Source organism: Gossypium hirsutum, chromosome A06 (assembly GCF_007990345.1).
Source record: "Gossypium hirsutum isolate 1008001.06 chromosome A06, Gossypium_hirsutum_v2.1, whole genome shotgun sequence".
NCBI classification, from domain to species: domain Eukaryota; kingdom Viridiplantae; phylum Streptophyta; class Magnoliopsida; order Malvales; family Malvaceae; genus Gossypium; species Gossypium hirsutum.
The window spans coordinates 40,443,735-40,467,667 of NC_053429.1; the positions used below are offsets into that span (position 1 = coordinate 40,443,735).

Sequence of the window (23,933 nt, forward strand, 5' to 3'; positions counted from 1 at the left end):
ATTCCTAGGAAAGGTTGGAGGGGTCATAACGGTACCGCTTAAGTTTCAATCTCCTTAGAAAGTATAAATTAAATGTACTAATTTTAAAAAAATAATTTTAATTATTTATTAAAAAGGAAGATATTAAAATTAAGGGTCTATAAATTTGAATGAGGTTTTAATTCGCTCAACTACACCATCCTAATAGTGCTTAAGACGTTGGCCATTAACTTTAAACATACCTCCATGGTTGTCGTACAATTCTACAGCTCCATGTGGATAAACTTTGTAGATGGTATAAGGTCCTTTCCATCGGGATTTGAGTTTCCCAAGGAATAACCTTAGCCTTGAATTAAAAAACAACACTTTTTGACCTTCTTTGAATTCACGAGGTTGTATACGACTATTATGCCATCTCTTATATTTTTCTCTACGCATCTTGGCATTGTTGCATGAAAATACCCTCATCAATTCCAACTCATCAAGTTGTAGCATCCTTCTCTCACCGGCTTACTTAATATCAAATTTTAATTGTTTCAAGGCCTAGTAAACTTTATTTTCCAACTTAAGTGGCAAATGACATGCCTTTCCAAAAACTAGTCAATAGGGATTCATTCCTAACGGTGTCTTAAAAGCAGTTTGATAGGCCCATAGAGCATCGTTAACCCTTCGAGATCAATCTTTTCTGCTAGGATGCACTACAATTTGAAGAATACCTTTGATTTCTTGATTTACTTTTTCAACTTGTCCATTTGTCTGTGGGTGATAGGCAGTAGCACTTTTATGTTTCATGTCGTACTTTTCAAGCAACCACTTAAGCCATTTATTTACAATGTGAGATCCTTCATCACTAATTATAGCTTTAGGAGTCCCAAACCATGTAAATACATGTTTATGTAGGAATCGTATGACTACCTTAGCATAATTTGTTGGGTATGCCTTGGCTTCAACCCACTTGGATATGTAATCCATAGCTACCAAAATATATTTGCTCACATAAGAAGAAGGAAACGGTCTAGAAAATCAATGCCCTATACGTTGAATATTTCAATCTCTAAAATATTTGTTAAGGGCATCTCGTTCCTCCTTGATATGTTTCTAGTTCTTTGGCATCTATCACAATTTTTCACATATGCATATGCATCCTTAAACATTGTAAGCCAAAGGAATCTTACTTGCAAAATATTTTCTGTAGTACGAGAACCACTAAAGTGTCCTCCACTCTGAGATGAATGATAGTGGTACGAAATCTCGTCAATCTCACTTCCAACTATGCACTTCATGATTATGTTATCTGCACATTGTTTAAACAAAAACGGATCCTCCTAGAAATAATACTAACTATCGTGAAGGAATTTCTTCCTTTTTTGGTGTGTCATTTGCCGAGGAATTATTCCACATGCTAAATAATTGGCAAAATCAGCAAAACAATGTGTTTTATGAATTCGACTTACCTCGAAGATATGCTCATCAGGAAAATTCTCATTAATTGTAACAAGTGAAGACGTCACCTCATTTTGTTCCAGTCTCGATAGATGATCAACTACTTGATTTTCAACACCCTTTCTGTCTTGAATCTCAAGATTAAATTCCTAGAGTAAAAGTATCCAATGAATTAGCCTTGGTTTTGCATCTTTCTTCCTGATCAAATACTTAATAGCTGCATGATTTATAAGCATTGCAACTTTGGTACCTATAAGATATGAACGGAACTTGTTAAAAGCAAAAAATATAGCAAATATTTCTTTTTTTAGTTACCATATAATTGAGCTCAACTCCTGTCAAAGTTTTGCTTGCATAGTAGATATGTGGAAAACCTTGTTTCTTCTTTGACCCACCACAGGTCCAACAGCGAAATCGCTTGCATCACACATTAACTCAAAAGGTGAGTTCCAATTAGGTGTAACAATTATTAGGGCTGAGATTAACTAGCTTTTTAAATCCTCAATGCTTCTAAAAATGCTTTGTTAAAATAAAAAAAAACAATATCTTTTTGCAAAAGCATACACAAAGGTTTAAAAATTTTCAAAAAATCTGTGATAAATCTATGATAACAACCAGCATGCCCTAAATAAATCTATGATAACAACCAGCATGCCCTAAAAAACTTCTAACTCCTTTCACTCTAACTGGAGGTGGTAATCTTTCAATGACGTCCACCTTTGCTTTATCCAATTCAATTTCGTTTTTTGGAAATTTTATGTCTTAAGACAGTTGTCTTTTTAACCATAAAATGACATTTCTCCCAATTAAAGACAAGATTCGTCTCTTCGCATCTTTTTAGCACCTTAGCCAAATTACTCAAACAAAGATTATAAGTGTTACCAAAAATAGAAAAATCATCCATGAAAAGCTCAACAAAATTTTTTACCATGTCAATGAAAATTGCCATCATATATTGCTGAAATGTAGCAGATGCATTACATATACCAAAAGACATTCACCTAAAAGTGAATGTATCATATGTGCAAGTAAAAGTAGTTTTATGTTGTTCTTCTAGGGCTACAACTATTTGGTTGTATACCAAATATCCATCTAAAAAGATGTAAAATTGGTTACCTGCAGTTAATCTAACATCTGATCCATAAAAGGCAATGGAAAATGATCATTACGAGTGGCTTTGTTCAATTTTCTGTAGTCAATACAAATTCTCCAACCCGTGATAGTTCTCATCAAAATTAACTCGTTATGTTCATTCTCAAAAATTGTGATTCCACTTTTCTTTGGTATACATTGTACCAGACTTACCTAAGAACTATATGAGATGGTGTAGATAATTCCTGCATCTAACCATTTTATTACTTCCTTTCGTTTTACCTCTTTCATGAGAGGGTTAAGTATCATTTGCCCATCGATTCTAGCTCACTCATTTTCCGCTAAAAAAATCTTATGCATACAGAAAGAAGTGTTTATACCTTGTATGTTAGCTCTGGGCCAACCAATTACCTTTTTTAAATTTTTTTAAAAATATCAATCAATTGCTCATCTTGATGTTCTATGAGTTCTGCTGAAATAATCATAGGCAAAGTAGAACTATTAACTAAATAAAAAAATTTTAAATGGGAGGGAAGTAATTTTAGTTCAAGCTTAAGCGGTTCTTCAATTGACAACTTGGGTTGTATAAATCCCTAAACTTCCAACTCTAGTGGTTCAAACCGCAATGATTGAACATAACTCCTCGAATTGGCTTCCATCAAAGGCATGTTTTCATTACCTTTTTCATCTTTCAATGGTTTAGACCCTAAAGTGTTCTCCAAAGTATCCTTTATAAACTTCACGTAGTTGGGCATTTGCTCTAAAGCTTCCACCAGTGGGATGTTAATGTGAAGTTGGTTCAGAACATCCAAGAACTTCTTGAATTGCACCTCTTGTTTTTGCTTATGTTGCTGGAGTCTTTGAGGATGTGAAACTTTAGGTTGAAATAAACAACTTTTCTGATGAGGTAAATCTGCAAAAAAAGGTGTTAACTTTTCAGAACCCACTAGTTTAGGATTTACCTCATCAGATTTTTAGCATTTTATTTTTTTAGTGTAGGAACTTCAACTGTTGGTTGATTTCCCTCCTTTTCAGTAGGCTCATCTTAAATCACAAACATTTTGGATTCCAAAATCTTACCACTTCACAATGCAACTACCTTACAATGTTTCTTAGCCAAACTCCTTGGATTTTCTGTGCAGCTTGGCAAGGCTCCTTGTAGTCTACTACGAAGCTCAGTAGCTAACTGACCCATCTGGTTCTCTAGATTTTTTAGTGTTGTAGGTTGGCTTTGAATCAAAGCGTCCTCCAAACTATTTGATGACTTAGCTTGAGGTGATTTTGGAGCTTGTTGACTAAACCCTTGGGATTGATTGGATCTATGCTGCATATGATTATTCGGTCAATTTCTTTGGTTACTCTAGGAGAAGTTCGGATGATTTTACCATGATGGACTGGAGAAGTTGGGCTGTAGTTCTTGTCCACTTCTATTTTGATATTGATTACTTACATAAGAAACAGACTCAGGGTTTGAAGGGCAATTCTCGAAAGAATGACCATCCCCATAATATGCAAGAAACAACATCATACTGGCTTAGTGATTGAGCTGTAAAATTATTGAACCCATTAGTGGTAAACTATTTTAACATTGAGGAAATAGGAGATACCTCAGTAGAGAGTGAAGTCAGTGGATCCACTTCATGCACTCCAGCTACTCATCTTCCAAAAATTAACCAATTTGTCAGCCACGAGTAATTGTTTCTAGTGATCCTGTCGATGATGTCGTAAGCCTCGTTATAAGTCTTAGAAAAAATTGCACCATTTGAAGAAACATTTACCATTAATATTGTATCTTCATTAAGAATGCTATGAAACATATCCAGTTGGATACAATGAGGAAACCCATGATGAGGACCCTTACGAAGCAATTCCTTGAATCTCTCGCACACCTCGTATAAGAACTCATCATCCAATTGTTGAAAAGTAGTTATCTCATTTCGCAACTTTGTGTTCTTAGTTGGTGGAAAATACTTTACCAAAAACCTTTCTACTAATTCTTTCCAAGTAGCTGTTGAACTTGGTGGTAATGAATTCAACCATGCTCGTGCTCAATCTCACAACGAGTACGAAAACAACTTCAACCTTAATGCATCCTTAGTCACACCAGCTATCTTAAACAAAACACTCACTACCAAGAATAATCGATGGTGAAGTTGTGGATCTTCCGTGGGTATACCGCTAAACTGGCCCACCTATTGGAGCATTTGAAATATCACTAGTTTTAATTCAAATTGGGGTGCCTCGATACCCAGCCTCCTGATTCCCAGATTTAATTCAATAAAGAGTGGCACAACGTATTATCTTATGGCAATATCCTTATCATCAGCAATGAGGATTGGGTTGAGCCCATGGTTGACTCCATTACCTTGTCCATCATTTTTATTTCCAAGGTCCATCTCGGTTTTTCTTTGAGCTAATCTCTTGTGTCTTCTCTTTCTAAAGTCTGCTCAATTTCAAGGTTTACAGGTAATATATCGATGATTAAAGCTATGCTCATAAACACCAAACAAATAAATCACAAATAAAAAATAAAAAATAAAATAGTAATGTTATAAATTAAAAAAAAAACAAACTGCAAAAATAATTTCACAAAGAATGATTAAGGCAATAGTCCCCGACAACGGTGTTAAAAACTTTTCACAGTATTTTTGTGCAAGTGTACACAGTCATTCAAGTAATAAGTAAAATGAGTTATCACCTATACAAGGATTGTGTATGTTAATCGATTATTTGTAAAATTATAACTTAACAATTTAGTGGCAAAAACACAATACTTTTGAATGGTGGACGATTAAATTAAATCATCTTAGATGCAAGAAGATCCCAATCCAATTAATTCTAAATGCAAATGATCTAAATGTATGAATGGATTTTAGCAACAAAAACACAATTTCAACAATCAATGAACAAGATAAGATAATCATATTAATCAATTTAATTCATTGTCATCATGTTAGCAGTGTTCGAAAAACTTTCCATGGCAACTCGATCTTTCATGAGTTTGGAAACCAAAGTAAGTCCTCTCGGATCTTTTACTTAGTGAAAAATGCATTTTACTGCTTATATTAAACTAAAGGTTTCTTAGTATTTATGTAAGGTAACAAGGACAACAGTTTAATCACATTAACCTAAAAACTATGCAAGATAATAGAGCTAACTAAAGATATTATGAACCTCTAATTTAGTCGGGTTTAATGCTTTAAATTGAGCATTGCGCTTTTCAATTATGTGTCTACTAGCTGTCGTCTGGTTAGGATCGCTCAACTAATCTGAATGCATCCAATCACGTATGAATGAAATACATCTTGATTTTAATTAAAAACATGATTGACTGAGGCACAAACATGTTAAACATGAATCAAACAAATATTATTGAGTTAACAAAATCATCCTAGCTAAACAGAATTAAGCTATCATTATTGATGGCAAGATCAATAAACATTTAGCAAACATGTTTAAATTAAACAACAAAGCAGATAGAATAAACTCTAATTCAATTCAACAGGCTTTCAAATCTTTTTGATTGAGGTGTTTCTCTCGTCCACCCGTTGTTCCTTTGTTAAGGGTTTGTTAAGATGGTTAGGCATGGCTTTTGTTAGCTAAAGAATTGAAAGGGAAATGGAGTGGCCAGGCGTGGAAATGGAGAAGGAAAATGAGAGAATGCTTGATGAATGGATGAATTAAGAGATGTGAGGGATGAAGGATGCTTTAAAAGGTAAAAGGTGTGTGGTATTTATACGTGAAATTAAGGGTTGAGTTTACTAAAAATAGAGTTTGAAAATCCTTCATTTTCTTTCATGCGTGGTCAGCCACAATTTGTGGAGAAAAAGGTGGTTTTGGTTGCCCATTTTAAATTGAAATCCTTGCTATTATTCGCCATGAAGTGGACGGTTGCAAAGATAAAGTTGGTGTGCTGATTTATGATATTTTCCAATTGTAGGGACCTCCAAATAAATTTTCCAAAGTTGATTTTTTGACAGCCATTTGCTTGTGCCAGAATTGTGTTTGACTCCTCCTTGTTAGAAGGTTTCTTAGTCAAATAATTAATAAGACATGTCCATCATGTAGTAACACTTTTACTGGGTCAAATTATATCCTTATGACCCAGCTTTGTATGATCTTGACATCCAAATAGCTTGGTTGTGTGCATGTTCATGCAACATTTATATTAACTTCATTTTCCATGGTCCCACTGCATAGTGAAAATTAGCATATTAATAATTAACATGAAAATAAAATAAATTATGCGTAAAAATCATGTAATAAAACATAATTTCACATACTTTATAAATTCATGTCCAATATTAATAAGTAAAATTTATTTAATTCAATAACAAATACTCGAGATTAACATATTTATTAAGTCAAAAAGTGGTAAAAATGTATAGAAAAATCTTAGTTAAGTCTAAATATATTCCTCCTCGAGCCACATTTCTTTTATTTAAATCATCAATCCTATGTGGTATAGGTTGACTAGGTTGACTAGATGACTCTTCTGGATATTCAGTTTTAATTTCATTAGTAGCTATATTTTCGGTTTGATTACCAAAAATTTTACTTGTCTTTTCAACTTTTTCAAAATCTTTATTTAAGGCTCTCAGATAATCATTGTTTTGAATATCTCATTCTATTTTTCTTTTTCCATAAGGATTTGTTTCTTCAGTATCCATTGGTTCTGGAATTTCTATTTTTTCTTCCTCATCTGTTGAAGTATTTTCTTCATCAGATTTATAACTATTAACCTTTAAATCTTCTTGATTATCAGAATTATTAGAACTGCTACTATCTGTAGTGTCATAATTTAACATATAATGATAGTTAAATAAAGTAAATAAGTCTTTATGTTTTTCATAAAGTTGTTATATTAATTTTAAATATTCTACTCTTTCATTTTTATCTGTACTTTTAGTAAATTTAAATTTCCAATGTTCTATAAGTTCTTTTTAAGATTGGAAAACATATTTTTGTTGACGAGTATATTTTCTTTTTTGTTTTTCAGGATTTTTATTTCTTTTACTAGTAGATGATGATTCTTTTGAAGAAGTATCTTCTTCCTCAGATAAAGTTAATATTTTATTACTATTACCGTAATATAAAGGACCTAAGTTTATTTCTTATTCTATATTTTTGTTAATAAGAACCTTATCTAATTTATTTTTTATATTAGATAATACTTCTTTAGATTCGTTGTTCAAATCTAATTCAGTTGCTTCTCCTAAATTATTAACTTGTGTTCAATTTTATTAACTTTGTTATATAATAAATTAAAATATATAGAGGTTATATCCATTAAACTATTAAATCCTTTACTATAAATTAAGTGATAAACATTGTACTAAAATTTCTAAAGAAGAAATATATCAAATTTCTAAATTCAAGATATGGAGTCAAAGACATATAGAAAAAATTAGTGGCAATACAATCGCTAAAGATACTAGAGGTGGATTAACAGAAGTTCCATATTATTTTCTAAAGATAAAATTAAAAGAATTAGGAAGAAATATACTCAAGTTAGATATATACATTTAGGTATAGTTATGATAACAATTAGAGCTTTATTTAGAAAAGGTCATGATATACCTATAATAGCAGTTTTATTAGATAAAAGATTTGAAAATCAAATAAAAACACTTATTAGAGGTGTTCAGTCTAATTTACATACTGGTGTCATAAGTTTTAAAGTTAAACCAAATTACTTTATATTTATTACAGATCCTCTAATAGAAGAGTGTTTATGTTTAAGAATTTAAACAAAAAATTCTAAAATAAATGATTTAGCAGAAGATCTAGCAATAAGTTGGACTTCTATTAATGAATATATTAATAGTGCAGAAGTAGAAATTAAAGAAATAAATAATAAAATTATTGAGCTTTTTGAACCTAATAAATTTACTACAGAAATTCAACCAAAATTATTACATTTAAAGGACGACACCATGTAAACAATAAACAGGTCTGAGGCAACACCTCGAAAGGGTTTATTAATTCTTCAGAATCAAAATTCCATGGTTAGCTATTGCATGGTCTAACGGTGAATAGGTACACCTTATGGCAAAAACGAATCCGCTAGGACAATGAACAGGGAAGTTTGTCAGGGCATAAAAAAGGTCATTGTATGACTCGCGTGGTGAGCAGTCTAGCAAGATGGTCATGGCGCGTTTGAGAATGCAAGCAACCGTGCTAATAAGAGTATTGGCCAAAAATGTAGAGGTAAAAGGTATTGGTAGAAGTGTCTTAAATGTGAGCTTATTTGAAAGGAAAGGGTATTTCCTTCAAAGTATATGCAAAAAAGCATCTGTCATTAAGTGTCTGCCAGAGTTGATGTATAAACCATCAGCGGTCATGAGGTAATGGAAAGGTTCTTCATGTTTTAAATTCTAAGTGTTTATTGATAAAGAGGTTACTAGAAAAGTGGAAAGCCCACTAAGGGCTATCTTAAGAAGAAAGTCCATTACTAACTATCTTAGGTGGAATGTTAGCCGGGAATTAACAAAAGAAGTGGATGCTCGTTAAGACTATCTAGCGCAAGGAAGTCCACTAAGGACTATCAAATGTGGAACTCCACCATAAGCAATCTAAGAAACAGGTAGTCCGCTAAGAACTATTTGTTGTTGGGAGTATCTTGGTAGATGGTATGAAGTGGGAAAGTCCTATGGGAACTATTTGTTGTTGTGAACTTTTATTAGAATTTTAAATTCCAAGTCGCTATATATATATTAACATATACATGCTTAACATGGCCAATTTATTGTAAAAACCTTAGTATTGGTAGGAAGCTTATTTGTAGTTATATTTCGAAACCTATTGAAATTTAAATAAATTAGAAAAATGTTATTTGATAAATATAAATTAATTTTTGCATTATTTAATCTGTAAATAAGTCAAATTAGAATTTCTATTAATAACTCGAGCTAACTAATTGTGATATCTGGTACTCGAACCCGGTGATAGGGTCGAGTATATGGTGTTACAATTTAGTAGTATCAGAACTTTAATTTAATCGTTCATTTGGATGTAGGAAAGTAAATAATATCCCATATATGCATGTTACCTTAGATTTGGCTTAGTCCCTTAGGCTACAGAAAGGATATTATGAGTGATACAGTTGGTTGATTTTTACGAGTTTGATGATAGATATTTTGAGAACGACAAAAGGAAAGGTAAAATAAAGTGAACGTGGAAAACAAGTGAAGAAAGGAAGGATATTCTATTAAAAAGAGAGTTAGAACATATGTGTAATAGAGAAATTCTAATTTTCCACTTGAGTGGGAGAAGTGGCGGCATCTCTTAAGTTTTCATTTTCTGGGTCAGCTGTTTTTGAGGAAGTAGATTTGGATGCATCTGTGTTGGTGCAAGAGGCAGCAACAGACCGTTTTCAATCTTGCTTGTATGGCAAGCCTCGAGCCTTGCTGAAGAAACAAACTCAGAAGCAAGAACAGAAACACATGCAAATGGAAAACAAAAGAAATTGAGAGAGAGTATTTTGAATGAAAAAAGCTGATATTTTTCATTAACTTTTTCTTAAGGCATAATGCCATTACATATAATAGATAACAACAACAAAATGAACAAGTCTTTACCTAATGACATACCTAACACCACTAAATTTACATTGGAAATTGTTAATCAGCTTGCTTAAGTTTCTTTGCTGATTTTTCAGTCAATCAATCAACAAAAACACATCATAAGGTTTACCAACTTAGTTCAACATGAACTAGATTACAAAATAATAATTAAAATACAATCAAAACATAACAAGTAGTTAGGCAACTTCAAGCTCCAGTTTCTGCACTTCATAGCTCGACTGCTTGCTGCCACTTCTCCTTGCATGGCCACCTTTGCATGTCTTGCATGGGAACTAAATTCAACACTCCTCCTTAGTTTCCATGTTAGTGACACCTAATTGCCTTCTTAATTTAACAAATTTAGACACATTGAGTGCCTTTGTAAAGATATCAGCAATTTGCTCTTCTGAATTGCAATGAACCAGCTCGATTTTATGAGCTTTCTCCATCTCCCTTATGACATGTAGCTTGATGTTGAAGTGCTTTGTTCTACCATGAAAGATAGGATTCTTTGCAATTGTAACAGCAGATTTGTTGTCACAGTAAATCTCTGTTGCCTTTCCTTGATTTTGATTTAAATCAGCTAGGATTTTTCTAAGCCATATGGCTTGATTTACAGCAGATGCAGCAGCAACATATTCAGCTTCTGCTGTTGACTGTGCTACCAGACTTTGTTTTTTAGAACTCCAGCAAAACATGCCTGAGCCAAGACTAAAGGCATATCCAGATGTGCTTCTCATGTCATCACAAGATCCAGCCCAGTCACTATCAACATAGCCTATCAGCTTAATGTTTTCAGCCCTTTTGAACAATACACCATGATCAATGGTGCCTTTGATGTATCTAAGCACTCTTTTAGCTGCTTGAAAGTGCTGATCATTGCAGCAATTCATGTATCTGGATAGCACACTAACAGCAAACATGATATCGAGTCTTGTTGCAGTCAAATACAACAGACTACCAATGAGACTTTTGTACATAGTCTCGCAAATTGGTTCACCACTCCCTTGCCTCGAAAGCTTCACTCCAACAGCCATTGGTGTGCTTGTTGGCTTGCAGTTCTTCATAAAGAACTTATCCAGGATCTTCATAGTAAAAGAACTCTCACTAAGAAAGATTCCTTTTGCTGTTTGCTTCACTTCCATTCTAAGGAAGTAGTTCATTCTGCCTAAATCAGACATTTCAAACATTTCCATCATTTTTCTTTTGATTCTTCTATCTCCTCCAGTCACCAATAAATCATCAACATAGAGTGACAGGATAAGCTGAGTTTCAGCTTGGTTCTTCTTCACATACAGTGTTGGTTCACTGAGACTTCTCTCGAATTCCAAACTGAGCAAGTAAGAATCAATTCGAGCATACCAGGCTCGAGGAGCCTGTTTCAGGCCATACAAAGCCTTTTTCAGTCTGTACACCTTGTGTTCTTTGCCAGTGTCCACAAATCCTTGAGGTTGTTCGATATAGATCTCTTCTTCCAGGAAACCATTTAGAAATGCAGACTTAACATCAAGCTGATGAATGGTCCACTGATGTTGAGCAGCCAAGGCAACTATCATTCTAACTGTGTCAAGCCTGGCTACTGGTGCAAATGTCTCCAGATAGTCCAGACCATACCTTTGGCTAAAACCTTTGACAACAAGCCTGGCTTTTAGCTTGTTCAGACTGCCATCTGCATTCTGTTTTGCTCGATAGACCCATTTTACTCCAATGGTCTTCTTTCCAGTAGGTTTATCAACTAGCTCCCATGTCTGGTTCTTCTCAATCATGTTGATTTCATCGACCATAGCTAGTTTCCAGCCTTCATCTGCCTCAGCTTCTTCAAAATTACTAGGTTCTGCTATTGCAACCTGTGCCCTTTCATAAATATCATCTAGGGGCCTTGTGCCTCTCACAGGCACATCATCAACATCCATTTCAGGTCCTAGCTGCTCAAGTTCAGCTTGATTTGGCACCAGGTCTTCTGAAGCAGCTTCTGGTTTATTCTTTTCCCAATTCCAGCAAGCCTTCTCATCGAAGATGACATCTCTGCTCACTTGAACTATGTTTGTCAAAGGATCCAGCACCCTGTAGCCCTTCTTAACTGAGCTATAGCCTACTAGAACACCTGGTTGAGCCCTTTCAGAGAGCTTATCTCTCTTTGCTGCTGGTATTTGTGCATAACACAGGCAACCAAACACCTTCAGATGTGCCAATGAAGGCTTGAAACCAGACCAAGCCTCGAAAGGTGTTTTAGATGCAAGAGCTTTGGTAGGAAGCCTATTTTGAAGGTAGACAGCAGTGTTTACTACCTCAGCCCACATGGTCTTGGGCAGTTTCTTCTCAAACAGCAGGCACCTGGCCATATCCATCAAGCTTCTGTTCTTTCTTTCTGATACCCCATTCTGCTGAGGTGTGTAGACATTTGTAAGCTGGTGTTTGATACCAGCATCATTGCAAATGGCTTGAAACTGAGCTGAAGTGTACTCAGTGCCATTGTCTGACCTTATCGATTTCAGCTTGCAACCTGTTTCTGTCTCTACAGCAGTTTTAAACTTCACAAACACTTGAGCTACCTCAGACTTGTGTTTTAAGAAGAAAATCCAGCAAAACCTTGTAAAATCATCAATGAAGAGGATGAAATACCTATTTTTGCTGAGTGATTCAGTCCTCATCGGGCCACATACATCAGAGTGCACCAGCTGCAGTTTTTCAGTAGCTCTCCAAGCTGAATTTGTAGGAAATGGCAATCTTGCTTGTTTTCCCATCTGGCAAACTTCACACACATCATCATGCTCCACTGAGCTAGTAAAGTTCTCTGCCAAGCCTTCTTTGGCCATTCGAGCCAATGATCTGAAGTTGGCATGCCCAAGCCTTTGATGCCAAAGCTTGGAATCATCAACAGAGGCTGTATATACAGACTTTGAGTCATTTGGCCAGTGTACCTCAAAGCATTTGTCAGTCATTGTGACTGTCATAAGGCTTGATCCACTTGGATCAGCAATGTGGCACTGTTTGTTCTTGAACACAACAGAATAGCCTTTCTCGAGCAATTGAGCTATGCTGAGAAGGTTTCTATCGATTTCTGGCACTAACAGCACATTTGGAATGATCTTGTTGCCTGTGGGGGTACATATCAGCACCTCTCCTCTTCCTTCAGCCCTTATGAACTGACCATTTCCAACCTTGACCTTGGTTTTGCAACTTCTATCCAAGGTTTTGAACAAGGAGGCATCTGGTGACATGTGGTTAGTGCAACCACTGTCCAATAGCCAGCCTTTTGAGCATTTCTTCTTAGCAGCTAAGCAAGAAATAGCAAAGACCTGCTCTTCTTGATCACTACTGTCCTCAGCTACTCGAGCTTCAACCTTTGGTTGTTGAAATTGACTCTGCCTTGACTTGGTTCTGTTTTTGCAAACCCTTTCAACATGGCCTTTCTTCTTGCAGTGTTGGCATACTGCATCTGGTCTGAACCAGCATCTGTCTTCTGGATGACCTGGCCTCTTGCAATGTCTGCAGGGCTGGTCATTGCTCCTTGCAGTATCAGGCTTAGGCCTGCTTTTCCAAGGCTTTTTACCTCTTGGAGCATTGATGCTCGAGGCTTCTCTGGCCTTGGCATTGAATGCACCTTCCTGGTGGTCTTCAGCTCTGCTAGCTCTCCTTTGTTCCTGAGCATAGAAAGTGTTGATTAGCTCAGTCAAAGAGATGGTAGCAAGGTCTCTTGAGTCCTCAAGAGAGGATATCTTGGCCTCATATCTCTCAGGCAAAGTGGAGAGAACTTTCTCTACTATCCTTGCCTCATCAAAGTGCTCACCAAGGAGCCTTATACTGTTAACCACTGCCATGATTCTGTCTGCATACTGCTTCACTGTTTCTTCTTCCTTCATCTTCAGGTTCTCAAAATCCCTTCTCAAATTCAATAGCTGCTGTTGCCTTGTTCTCTCAGTGCCTTGAAACTCCTCCTTAAGCTTATCCCATGCCTGTTTTGGAGTCTCATAGGCCATAATTCTGGTGAAGATGACATCTGACACACAATTCTGAATGCAGGACATGGCTTTGTGCCTTTTGGTCCTCTCATCAGCATGTTGCCTAATCTGAGCTACTGTGGGATTGGCCCTCAGTGGTGCTGGCTCAGCATCTGTGTTGACAACTTCCCACAGATCAAAGGCCTGCAGGTAAGTCTTCATCTTGACCAGCCATATGTGGAAGCCCTCTCCATTGAAGACTGGTGGGGCTGCTGGTGAAAAACTTGAGGAAGACATTCAGCTTTCTTAGTTTGACAAAAACAGGTCCACTAAGAATGAAGCTCTAGATACCAATTGTTGGTGCAAGAGGTAGCAACAGACTATTTTCAATCTTGCTTGTATGGCAAGCCTCGAGCCTTGCTGAAGAAACAAACTCAGAAGCAAGAACAGAAACACATGCAAATGGAAAACAAAAGAAATTGAGATAGAGTATTTTGAATGAAAAAAGCTGATATTTTTCATTAACTTTTTCTTAAGGCATAATGCCATTACATATAATAGATAACAACAACAAAATGAACAAGTCTTTACCTAATGACATACCTAACACCACTAAATTTACATTGGAAATTGTTAATCAGCTTGCTTAAGTTTCTTTGCTGATTTTTCAGTCAATCAATCAACAAAAACACATCATAAGGTTTACCAACTTAGTTCAACATGAACTAGATTACAAAATAATAATTAAAATACAATCAAAACATAACAAGTAGTTAGGCAACTTCAAGCTCCAGTTTCTGCACTTCATAGCTCGACTGCTTGCTGCCACTTCTCCTTGCATGGCCACCTTTGCATGTCTTGCATGGGAACAAAATTCAACAATCTGAATCTTGATGATAAAAGAGTTTATTGGATTCCTTCCATTTCCTCTAGAATTTTTCCCACTCAGCCCTCTGGGATATAGAACATCGAACTCAAGGTCTGAGTTTTTGCATGCAATTAAAGTTCACACAACGCAAATCGAAGGAACTTATAACGATATGTGCATGCAGCGTTAAGTTCGACCTTGAGCTAGGCAGAAACGCTCGAATGTTCTTTCTCAGACCTCTAAAGCTTAGTATTTAGTCTCCCAGGTGGAGACATTGGGTAAGCTTGTGATTTTGGCTGATAGTGGGTTTATATCATTGGCGGAGCTGGTTAAGAGATTGCTCACCAGAGAGAATAATCCTCTCAGATTCTGCTCTCCTAGCTTCGTTTTCAGTACAAACCTTCTGAAGGGCAAACTCACGAGTCCACATTTCCCTGCTAGCAAGAAGAAGGAACCTACCAACTCGAAAAGAGTGGGTTCGTGAATGCCATCGGTGGGGGAGGAAGGATAAGTGAAATCCTTTAACTTCTGAGACAACTCTATATCCTATTCTTATTGGACAACAAAGGGAGAGAAGGGATATTGTGCCGTGCTAATGTATTTTCGCCAGGAGAAGAAGGTTTGAACCTCGCTTGAAGGACAAGTGTAATAGAGAGCACCAATTGGTGGAGTATGAGAAGTCTGGTGGGAAGCATTTAATTCTGCTATCTGTGGAATAAGGCATCAAGTGGGAAGGCCCGTAACACTAACAAATTGAATGGGAGGCTTGGAGATGACTAGGGGAGGAGCAAGAGATTCTTTACCAATCTATTACTACTTCTTTCTCTAGTACTACAGGATCGTCTTTCAAATTCGGTCTCTTATAATTACTATGTCCATAACTCCAGGCTGAGAGGATGGTGATGGGATTGAGGGGTGTGTAGGAACTGCAGTTGCAATAGAGGAGTCAATAACACTCTCGGCTAAAATTCTACCTGACAACTTAACCCTGAAACCCAACATTGAGGTAGACCAGCGTCAGGGAGGTAAATTGCAGGCTGTGTAAAAGAAATCAGTGAGCTATCTCCTTCTCCCAACCAAGGCCTACACTAACTCAGTGTTGACCCCAAAGGGCCAGGCCTCTTCAATGGACTACACCTTCTTAGGGCTCACCCCCAGATAAAGATCAGTTGGTTGCCAACCATTTGAGCTTCTTCCCTCTAAACAGTAGAGAAAGACATTTCTAACTGTGAAGAGCCTTTTCAATTTTCAGAGTGTGCACGAGACTCAGCCTTTCAACTTGCTTCATGAAAACCTCTATGTCCAATGGTTGAAACTGAAGGCAAGTGGATTGTTTGGGAATCGACCTTACTTGGTCAGGAAGCCAAAGCCACTAGCAGACTTGCTCTTCACCAAGGTGAATTTGTTGTAGTTTAGGCAAAGGTTTGAAGCCCAATTTTTGAGAACTGGTTTGCGACCTTGGTGAATACTGAAGTAAACCTTACCAGCTGTGGGCCATTGAGTTTGGACCTTCAAATGATTGAAGCATTGGATGACGCGAATTTCAAATTCGATAGTTTGAGAAATACAACACCAAAGTCCACCAGGATAGACCAACCAGTTGCCCTGGTGCAATCCCGTACTCATTGAGGAGAAGAAAGGGTACAATAGAAGGTGGAAACCGACCTCTAATATATGGAAAGGTAATGTGAAACCCTTATTGGAATCAATCAGTTGTCTCTCCCTATTGACAATTTCTATATTATAGGCGAAATTTGGAAACCGGATACCTCGAGTTGCCAAATAACTAACCATCTCCTCTTGGTACTTAGGCAATTGTACAGTGGAAACATTGATAAAGTACTAGTCTTTTGGGATTTTGGTTCATTATTGCTTGCAACTGTAGAATTACCACAGTAACCTCTTCAGCTTCGGTGCCCAAAACCCTTCGCCTTCCCTCCTAACGCTGTTATGGTTTCAGACATACTAAAAAGTGAATGAAAAATAGGTGTAGAAGGAAAAAGAATTACCTTGAAATTGGGTAATGTCTAAAGAGGAAGGATAAACTCTGATGACGAAATTGGAAGAAGAAGAAAGAAATGGGAAAAAAGGGATTTAAGGTTCAGGTAAAAACTTAAACGACAATGAATTTAGGGAAATATGATTTTTGATGTAAAGATTTCCTTTTTTCCTCTTCATCTCAATGTATATATCCAATCGTTTACGAAAAGTTTCAAACTTGAAGTAAACTGTTCAAGTCCTCAAATTTGCATTTTACACCTATTGGCCAAGGGAAGTGTTTTTCTTAAACCCTATTGGTATCTAAAAAAGCAGGAGTATCTGCCAGAGTCAGTTGTCTAACAAGTACCTTACTAATCGGTATTTTCCAATATGAGAATCCTCGAAGAATCATTGCATTGGGCAACTACCTGGTTCAGGGTGTAAGCCAAGGAAACTATGAGTATGTCAGTATGTAAGCTTTTTGCACCAGGATGAGTTTAGATGGATTCGCTAGTCGAGCGGAGTGGGTTATGAATAATGTATGAAAAAACAAATACTACTAAATAATGAAGGAAAAGTGAAGGGTGATTACCTTAGGGATAGAAAAAGGTTATTGAAGATCAAAGTAGTACTCTGAGTTCACTTTTGGCTTCAGTGACGAGAAAAAATTTCGAGGGAAAAATTTTCTTTAAAGGTGGGAGAGTTGTCACACCTAGTTCTCCATTAAGATCTCAAAATTAAGGAAAAGTTAGGGGTTAATTGAAAGAGACATCAAATTTGGCAGGCTCTTCAATTGAAAGAGACATCAAATTTGGCAAACGCTACTGTAAAATCTGGAAATTTTAGTGGCTGATTGGTAAATAATTGGGTTTTAATTTTGGTTCGATTAAGTTGGAATCGGTTGGCTCCTTAATGGGAGACAAAATGATTACCAATGGATGACTTAACTGGGGCTTTGATGATTGTGTGAGAAGGGTTATATATGTTGGAGAATCGGGTTTGGTGGAAAATAGATTTGAGGAAAAGTCAAAGTTTTAATTTTTTTCCGAAAAAAAAAACTTGGTTGTGATATTTAAAGTAATAAACACTTAACCGAAATTGTACCTTTTCATTCGCCTATGACTAACGCTTCAAGTGAGTAGTATTCTCCGCTATCCTCAAACTCACATTTGTCAAGTGTGGGCTCACTTCGAATAAAATATTTTTCACAAAATTATCAGTGGGACAATTTTACAATTTATCTAAACTCTAGGGTCAAGTTGTAAATATAAAAGATATTTCTAGAAATTTTCTGAAATAATTTCTTTAGAGAATTCTCTCAACAACTTTCTATTGAATTCAGGTGTGTAAAATAATGACTCGTGACTCTCTTTATGTAAAGAGAGTTTAGAAAATTTAACTATGATTAAACTTAATCACTTTAATATTAAATTAATATAATACTTATCAAAATAAATATTAGATTAAATTTAATATTAAATCTATTAAATTAATAGAATATTTATCTATAAGAAAAATATTAAATTAATTTTTATATTAAAATTATTAAAATAATATTATTTTTGGAATAGTTAATTTAAAATTAAATTATCCAGTAGAGTCTCAGTAGGAGCGTCATTCCTCCACTGCTTAACCATCAAAGGACCACCCATCAGCCACCGGAATGCTTCTGTTGGTACTGTTGTGCTCGGTGGTGTCATCACAAGTGTGACACCCTTACGAGACCTCGAGCTAGTGCAACTGTTGCTAGTTTGGTCCAGGCTTAATGAAAACCCGACCGATGCAGTCTAGCCATTGGTTGAACTATCGACCTAGTTTCACATACTAGGCCCGGTTCGACTATTTCTCGATCTTGATCTTGGTTTTGGGTTCTCAAGCCTAATTTTTGATCTAGGTCCAATTTTCAAAAATATCATATTAATTTTAATTAATTTGATTAATTTAATTTTACTTGATCAAAATTAATTTTCCCAAAAATCACTTAGATTTTCCAAATTAATTTTTTTAAGAAAATTATTTAATCAAATTCTCTAGGTTAACAATTCTCATGATCACTTAATTTAATTCCACATCGAATAAATTATTTCCAAATTCGTAGAATCTTTTTTTTATTCAAATACAATTTGATCGAGCTTTTGTTGAGCTAGTGGAGGGACCAATCAGACATATACAATTAGGCTTGGGTAATTGAAATTATATCTAAAAACATTGTTCTGATAATTTACGATTTATTTAATCTTGGAATTAGTCCACAAGAAGTACCATGATTGAAAACTTCTTATTGTATATTCTGTACGAAAGCAATTCATCCAAGTATTTTGTCTAATGACCTCATCATAAGTGTGTTACCCTCATATGATATCCTTGATTTCTTTGAGCAAAACCTGTTCACTCAATACAATCCTATTTTATCTCATTGTCAGCATATGTCTTCTTAATGATTAATATGATCACTCAACAAAAGACTGTGATAAATTGCTTGTTCGAGAACAAGCAAGCCGTGACCATTTTCCATATTTATCAATCCACACAATGCCAATGAGAGGATATCATTAACTCTTTAATCGAGATATGAATTCCATTGTTGCTAATAAAGCCATATCATACACAAGTCATGTACCCAATACACTAGCTACGGGCTCGATCATCTTTAAAGCATAAGCCTCTACTTATATCAAAGCACATGAGTTACATACGCATGAACAGTGACTAACTCAGGATTTAGTAAATCACACTATGAACATCACAAGTGAATTAATTCACAAACGTATTCAAAGTTAACTCAAATTGGGTCCCGTCCAATGTATCATTCTTCTAATGAGTGTATCTTTATCTCTCCTTGTAGAGTCAACTGCTTCGATAGCCAAGACTAGCCATCTCCCTAATTGGAACTGTAGGCAACATAATAGTCCTTCTAAGTATTTGAATAAAATGTTCACTTTGATTCTTTTACGGGATTACAGACTCATTTAGATTATCTACTGAAGTAAGTTGTCTTTCGCGCAATGTAAATTATCTTACAGTGCCACTTATCATCAATTTGAACTTAAACAATCAATGAGCTAGCATTTGCTTGAAACATTTTTGCTATGCATACAAAACATGAAAGAAAGAAATACAAAAGACATAATAGTGAAATGTGAAATTAAATTTATTTATTCATCCATCGTTCAAATACATAGAAAACAATTACATGTTTACTACAATATGGGTACATTTCCTAACAATATATATGTGTGAGAAGCCTTATTCAGCAGATGATTTTTTTTCTCAATTCTGTTTATATCTTCCTCTCATATACATCATATTCTTCGGTTGCTCTGAAGAAGAGAACGTTAAAGAGAGTCCTACATGAGGCAATGATTGTGAGGTTTAAGTCTGGAATGTAGTGAATTGGGTGAACTGGCAAGCTTCTTAATCTTTCTGTATTCGTAGATTGAATAAAGGAGAAGAAAGGATTTCTAGAATCTTTAAAAAGTTTCAACATGATAATGAATTATGGGTTTTAAATCTTGGATGCCTTCAATTTGACAGGTATATTTGCTTGTCATGCTTAGCTGCCAGAATGAAAGAGGCTTTGGCATTCAGACAAGCTAAGCTGGCTAAGACGAAGGGTAGTAGTGAGTTTCTGTACTCCCCTTTGGGTGCTTGCTGCTTGAATGATCGGCTTGTACATCTGTCATGAGTTCAATTTGAATTCTATTGTTGTGTGTGATTACGGTGAAAGAGTATGCTATGCATGCATAATACTGTGTAAAATATATGGATGCTTACAAGTGTGTTCTCTGGATGCCAAATATGGTTGTGTGATTATTTATAGGCTCTTTGGAGCGGTATTGTGTAAACGATATACAAGTCCTACGAGGTGACACCGTGTAAACAATATACGAGTCCTACAGGGTGATACTGTGTAAATGGTATACATGTCCTTCAGGGTGACACCTTAAAAGGAGTTTATTGATTCTGATACGTGATATTCGTGACAGGTTTTAAATATTTATAATTAATCGTTTCTTGAAACTAACTATTATCACGATGACGGCAAGTGTACCTCTCGAACAGCAGTATAGCTTAGCAAGACCGGATTATCAAACCCAAAGGAACTAAAAGTACTAGTATCAAGTTTCTTTTTATTATCTAGCCTAAAAAATAAAAGGGTTTTGTTTATTTAACTAATTAACTAAACTAAGAAATCACAGAGAAGAAATTTGGGGAAAATACTTTTTGGAAAATTCGATTGATTAAGAAAATACCTAAGGGAAAATCCACCTAGACTTCACTTGTTATTTGACTCTGAATCAGAAGATTTATTCATTCAACTTGTTCCATAGAGATCCCTAAGTTATATTATTATCTCTCTCGAGACTAACAACGTCTAACCCTAGATTGAATAATTGAAATATCTTTCTAAGGAATGCCCTAGGGTTGCATTAACTCGATCTATGGATTCCCTTATTAGGTTTCATCCTAATCCGAAAAAATCTTGTCACCCTATCTCTAGGCGCACAATCAAATCCGCTTAATTATGACAAATTTACCCTTAGACAGGGTCTATTCCTCCTCTGAATAAGAGCTTAACTTGAATCAATATCCTAGAATATCAAAATAAGAATTAATAACAAGTCAAATATTTATCATACAATTCAGAAAATAATAACAAGATCCATCTTAGGTTTCATTCCCCTTAGGTATTTAGGGGTTTTAGTTCATACTAATGAAAGAAAACATCTCAAAAGAATAAAAATAACAAAAACATAAGAAAACCTAAAACTCCTGAGGGAGTTTGAAGGGAGATCTTTAGTCTTGATGGTGAATCCGGCTTCTGAGATGGATTGATTGGCTTTCTTTGAGCAATTCCTTGCTTCCTCCTCTCCTTCCCCTGTCTAAGTGCCTTATCAGGTGTTTAAATAGGCTTTGGAATGCCTAAGAGCCCTCAAAATTGGCCTTTTCCAAATTGGACTAAGCTTGGGCTAGGCAAGGACACGCCCATGTGACATGCTCGTGTACGATTGCTTAAGGTCGTGGTCAAGGTTGTTAAATCGACATGGGCGTGTGATCTACCCGTGTAAATCGTGTTTTGATCTTGCCAAAGGGACACGGCCGTGTGGTCTGCCCGTGTGAGGAAGTCCAGGCCGTGTTGATTTTGTACGTTGGTACATTTTCTACGTTTTTGGCCCGTTTCTCGTTCCTTTCACTCTCTTATGCTCACCTAAGTATAAAACATGAAATTAAGGCATTAGGAGCATTGAATTCACCAAATTTAAGGAAAAATCATCTATAAAATGTGCTAAGCATGGGATAGAAATATGTATAAATTACGGTTTATCAAATAGCCCCACATTTAAGCATTTTCTTATCCTCAAGCAAAATCCTCAACTCATAATCAAAATAAATTATTCTCAACTTCTAATTTCTATCTATAATATCTCAAAATAATCCATAGGTAATCATACATTGAAAATTCAACTGAAAGAACCTCAAAATTTTAAACATTCCAAGTTGAGCATTTTATTATGAAAACATAGGTGTCTCCCCTCATCTAAGTAATTACCTTTGATTCAAAATATCACAGAGTTTCACATCCTCACTAAGATTCACTCAAATCACTCGAAGTGTTTAAGTACAATAAATGAATCACTCAATAGTCAATAATGAAAAGTCATTACCATAGGCTTGCATGAAAATCAAATCTCCACTACTATAAATTGAGATAAAAATAAATCAAAAGGTATTTAGAGGGTTGTAATGTGGCTTTGGTTAGAGGGTGTGCTCACAAGCTGAAAAAAGGGTTAGAATCGAGATTGAATAGAAAAATTGCCTAATTAGAAAAATGACTAGTCATCAATTGCGTACAACAGAGCTTTTTCTCAGAATATGGAATTTAACTTCTTTAGCTCAGAAGGTCACTACTACTAATATGTATACATGCATTTTTTTCTTTTTTTTTTAAGAACAAGTGAAATTAAAAAATAGAATAAAACATAGCTACGCAACTATTCCAACTCAAATCTTGACAAAAATAGGGATCAAATTAATTTAGGGGATTTCAACAATAATAAGTTATGGGTTAATATTGAGGGTAAATCAATGAATGTGTTGTTAGGCTTAAGGGGGTTCACTAAGGGTTAATTGTGAAGGTAGGCTTTTATGGAGTGAGTGGGTTAAACCTAAGTGCCTTTATCATTTTGACATATCAAATCAAATGGTGTGGTCTTGACATGCAGAATCAAGCAAGTTCTAAAATAACAATTCAATATTGATGCACTCATAATGAAAGTGAGCATGAAAGAAATAATAGATGCTCTAAAGGCTCAATATCTCACAAAAAGTATGTCTTTTTTGATGTTTAAACTTGTGACTTGCAACTCAAAATAATACCTAAACTTGGGGAAACAACCTAAAAGTTTTTAATTCTTCAAAAATCAACTTATCATGCTTGACTCCCTAATGTCTTAAAGTTTAAGCAATCAATGCATAAATGCCTATGTTTTAATTCAAGATATAACAATAAACATTATAGAAGAATTGGAATTTGTTCTAATAATGATATGAGAAGATCGCATGAGAATAAAACAAAATTCAGGGATTTTTTCTGCTATAAAAGACCCCCCACACTTAAGATTTACATTGCCCTCAATGTACAAAGGTAGATATATTGAAAAAGATAGATTTATAAATAATCATAAGATAGAGAGAGAAGTGAAACTTCCTTTATGATGAATGAATTATTTGAACTGGTGTTTTAGAGAATAATCGGCGTGAGAGTGGAGGAGGATACTTCGGTAGTGTTAGAGGTTCATTAGTCCATAAGTCCTGCGCCAAAAGAATATTATATCTGGTGGTAGCTATGGTCGTGGTCGAGCAGGACATGGCAGTCGTGGAGAACCTTTCCCTGTGGAGTTTTTAGTTCCCATGTGATGATGAGCTTGAGGAGCTCTTTATAACTGTGACAAAATCAGGAACTTGTTAGGAAGTATAAGGAAGCATAATTACTCGTAATGGAATAACCGAAGTTGATAATTATAAAATAAAAATTATAAAATCTAATAGAAATAAGCTTAAAGA

General features: G+C 35.5%; 1 non-coding gene across 1 annotated transcript; it reads left to right on the plus strand.

The window, feature by feature from the left end:
- The first annotated feature begins 4,353 nt into the window (after positions 1-4,353).
- Positions 4,354-4,460, plus strand: LOC121231447 (small nucleolar RNA R71). Its single transcript, XR_005929506.1, has one exon. It is a non-coding gene; the product is annotated as a small nucleolar RNA R71 (small nucleolar RNA).
- The last annotated feature ends 19,473 nt before the right edge of the window (positions 4,461-23,933 follow it).